Source organism: Hippocampus comes, unplaced genomic scaffold (genome assembly GCF_001891065.2).
Source record: "Hippocampus comes isolate QL1 unplaced genomic scaffold, H_comes_QL1_v1.1 scaffold48, whole genome shotgun sequence".
Lineage (NCBI taxonomy): Eukaryota > Metazoa > Chordata > Actinopteri > Syngnathiformes > Syngnathidae > Hippocampus > Hippocampus comes.
Window position 1 is genome coordinate 1,121,453 of NW_017808403.1, and position 4,413 is coordinate 1,125,865.

The window sequence follows — 4,413 nt, forward strand, 5'->3', positions numbered from 1 at the left end:
GGTGGGGGGGAATGTCAATTTTTTTTTTTTTTTAACAGAATGAAAGCTTTTCCATAACAGGCGGAACATCATGAGTCATTTTGAATTTCACTTGCTAAAGCGTAACGTCATGTCAATAAAGATTGAAAAAGAAAAAAAAAATCACAATGACACCCGTCTTTGAAAAAAATGCAACTTAAGTCTGAGAATATTCTTATTTTTTTTTAAATCAGAACAAAATATTCGGACCCCCATGCATGACGTTAGGAAAAAAAAAACTAGTTTGTGCGCACGAACTACTACATGTGCACAAAGTAGTTTTGTTTTTTATTCCAAATGTCATGTAATCTTTTTTCATTATAATAAAGCCAATATACCATAAGTCAGTAAGTCAATAAAATTGGCCTTTTTGGTGGGGTGGGGGGGAATCCTTAGACATACTGTAAGACAAAAATTCAAGTACCCCCTCCCCCCCAAAAACAATTGGCAATCGACTTTTCATGCTGTTGTCAAATTAAATGCTAAAGGATGAATTACAATCACTCAAATGTTGTGCCTGGAATTCATAAATTTACTGTTGCAGGTTTTCAGGAAACGAGGAAAGAGAGATTTAATTCATTGTACGGTGTGTATTTTTAAAATTCATTGGTTATGGGAATGTCATTGTACTGTACATACTATTTCCTGACCAAAAAAAAAAAAAAAAGTCTTGGTCAGTTTTTGAATCTTGACAGCCTTCAGCGTAAAAGTGCTATGCAGCTTCAAGGACTTCCACGACATGGATCCTCACAAGTTTCAGAACAAGACCAACGGCATCACGCCCAGGCGCTGGCTTCTCATGTGCAACCCTGGGTTGGCCGATGTCATCGCAGAGGTTTGTTAGGCCTTGGAGGAAGAGACACAAATACAACCACTGACAGTTGGCTCGAAATAAGACAAAAGGACACCAAATGGGCAATATATATGACTTTGTTTCAGCAAAATGATTTTCCTTTAGAACAGGAACATTTAATGCTTTTTAAAATTGTTGTATTTATGTTATCTAGACCTCATGAATGAAAAGTATTTTGACCTGACCTTAGTCATATCCAGTTCAAAGGTTTTTGCCTGTTTCCACTCGGGCTGAATTCAGCGAATTCAAAAGACAACTACCTAGACCTCAGGAATGAAAAGTATTTTGACCTGACCTCGGTCATAGCCAGTTCTCCACTCGGGCTGAATTCAGCGAATTCAAAAGACAATTTTCACAAATTCTGCATTTATGAAGGAAAAACCAACTCGACTCAAGTGTATTTCTGGAGCACTTAAACAATCGCCGCTGAATACAAAGTGCTGTACATGGAGCAAATATCACAGAGACAACAATAAATGACGGCCGGGTCAAAATTGTTCAGGCCTTGTATGACAAGGTTTGCCATCCCCCAATTTCATATGCTGGAAAAAGCCTGACATTTGAGGAAACGAGGTCCCTTCTGATCTGCAGCGAATCGGCGACGACTACATCCGGGACCTAGACCAGCTGAAGGGGCTCCTGGAGTTTGCGGACGACGACGCCTTCATCCGAGACGTCGCCAAAGTGAAACAGGTGAGATGGGAAGCCGCGGCGCCAGGTCATCGCTCGGCCGGCAGATACTGAAGCCGATACCGAACCTCTCGACGGCAGGAGAACAAGATGAAGTTCGCCGCCCACCTGGAGGAGCACTACGGCGTGAAGATCAACCCCGGCTCCATGTTCGACGTGCAGGTGAAGAGGATCCACGAATACAAGAGGCAGCTGCTCAACTGCCTGCACATCATCACGCTCTACAACCGTGAGTCCGTCCTCTGACGAGTACCTTAAGGAGGAGAAGAAAAAAAGAAAAATCTTTCGAAACGACGTGACCCCGCCGTGTTTGTTTTTGCAATGCAGGCATCAGGAAGGAGCCCAACAAGGCTTGGACCCCGAGGACCGTCATGATCGGGGGGAAGGTGACTCGAGATGCTCTCAAATATATTCAATATGAAATAGTCAAACTGTGCGCTTCATTGAGACTCTGCGAGAAAAAAAAAAAAAAAATCACCTCTCGCACTTGCAGATGCACAGCCTGAAATGTATTTCAGTCCAAAAGCAAAAAAAAATGTTGACAGTTAATCGCTGTACATCGGAAAGCGGCCCAGCTCTTATGATAGCAAAACGTGTTCCCAGAGCTTTGCTGAGTACCCCCCCCAAAAAAAAAAAAATTAGCTGACAATCACAAAACTCTACACCTTGCTTGAACTTAGAATTTGTGAACTTTGTTTTTTTTAGATGTGCAGATTTGACCTTGTTTTAGTTCTCCATCACATCATGTTTTCAAAATAAAACTAATACATTTATAGAGTAACGATAATCTATTTTGTAATATTTATGAATAAAGGGCTAGGTTCAGCAGCAGGTTGCGCAATCTTTTATAGGTCCAAAAAATATATATATATATATCTGTGTCAAAAATACATTAAGGGACACTTTCAGCAATCTTCGGGGAATATCTTGCAGTAGTAAGGAGTAGAACCTGACCGATGTTTTTTTTTTTTTTGAGGCCGATCTCGATTCTGATATTTGGCAGACTAAAATTCCAAGCAAAAAAATGAGGTAAAAAGTCTGTCTTTGCCGGTGTCCAGGCGGCTCCAGGTTACCACACGGCCAAGCTGATCATCCAATTGATCACATCCATCGGCAATGTCGTCAACAACGACCCCGTGGTGGGAGATCGCTTGAAGGTCATCTTCCTGGAGAACTACCGGGTCACTCTGGCCGAGAAAGGTCTTTTTTTTTTTTTTTCTCCCTGCCCGTCAACCCTGTGACGGGGCATCAAAGCGTTGACGTCAGGGTCCTCCTGGTTCCGCAGTCATCCCGGCGGCGGATCTGTCCGAGCAAATCTCCACGGCCGGCACCGAGGCGTCTGGCACCGGCAACATGAAGTTCATGCTCAACGGCGCCCTCACCATCGGCACCATGGACGGCGCCAACGTGGAGATGGCCGAGGAGGCCGGCGAGGACAACCTCTTCATCTTCGGCATGAGGGTGAATGACGTGGAGGCCATGGACAAAAACGGGTGAGGGGCTAATACAGTCTTTGCATACATTTGTATACAGCGGCGGTTGTTTAAAAGTGCTCTATACATACAGTTGAGTTGAGAAATTATTTTATTTTTTCTCCAGGAAAAGCCATATGACAAGAACTAAGTTGCATTTAATGGCGTGGGGGGGAATTCAAGTCTTTTTTTTTTTTTAACAGAATGAAAGCTTTTCCATAACAGGCGGAACATCATGAGTCATTTTGAAATTCACTTGCTAAAGCGTAATGTCATGTCAATAAAGTTTGAAAAAAAAAAAAATCACAATGACACCTGACTTTGAAAAAAATACAACTTAAGTCTTAGAATATTATTATTTATTTTTTTAAATCAGAACAAAATATACGGACCCCCAGGCATGACGTTAGGGGAAAAAAAAAAACTATTTGTGCGCAAGAACTACTACTTGTGCACAAAGTAGTTTTTTTTAATCCAAATGTCATGTAATCTTTTTTAATTATAATAAAGCCAATATAAGTCAGTTTAAAATTGGCCTTTTTGGGGGGGGTGGGGGATCCTTAGACATAAAACAAAGATTCAAGTCCCCCCCCAAAAAAAAAAATTGGCAATTGACTTTTCACGCTGTTGTCATTTAAATACTAAAGGCTGAAGTATTGTATCACAATCACTCAAATGTTGTGCCTGGAATTCATAAATTTACTGTTGCAGGTTTTCAGGAAACGAGTAAACAGATATTTAATTCATTGTACGGTGTGTATTTTTGGAATTCATTGGTTATGGGAATGTCATTGTACATACAATTTCCTGACCAAAAAAAAACCAGAATTCTTGGTCAGTCTTTGAATCTTGACAGCCTTCAGGGTAAAAGTGCTGTTGTTGAATTGGCCTTCTGATTATGGGGGGGGGGGGCGTATAAGGGCACCACCATCCCCTGACCGAGAGATAGCAGCATCCACTATCATTGGACTTCCAAAGTCAAAGAAAACAACGCTCTGTCCTCGCTTCCAGAGACCGGTGTCATCCACTGACTTGAACCAGATCGAGAACCCGTGGCGCATCCTCTCAGGGTTGTTTGCAGTGAAACTTTTGATCTTAGCGTCGCTCCATCTTTTTCCAGATACGACGCAATGTCATACTACAATCGCATCCCTGAGCTGAAGCAGGCTGTCAGAGACCGAGTCAGAAGCTGAGGGGTCTAGCGGCAACGCCCTGACGTGGACGGCCGGCGCCCGCGATACGGAGGCGATGGCGGATGACAGCCGGCACGGTGACGCGTTGGCTTTCATGCAGCCCTACCAAAGCTTCAAGGAGTACGCCGGCAACAAGGCGGACGCCAGCTCAGCCGTCGTCCCGGCGGCCGGCCTCGCCAGCTGCACC

The 4,413-nt window shown here is 43.2% G+C and overlaps 1 pseudogene; it reads left to right on the forward strand.

Annotated features, from left to right (window-relative positions):
- Positions 1-4,413, forward strand: part of LOC109508314 (glycogen phosphorylase, muscle form-like) — a 13,239-nt pseudogene that overhangs the window by 6,484 nt on the left and 2,342 nt on the right.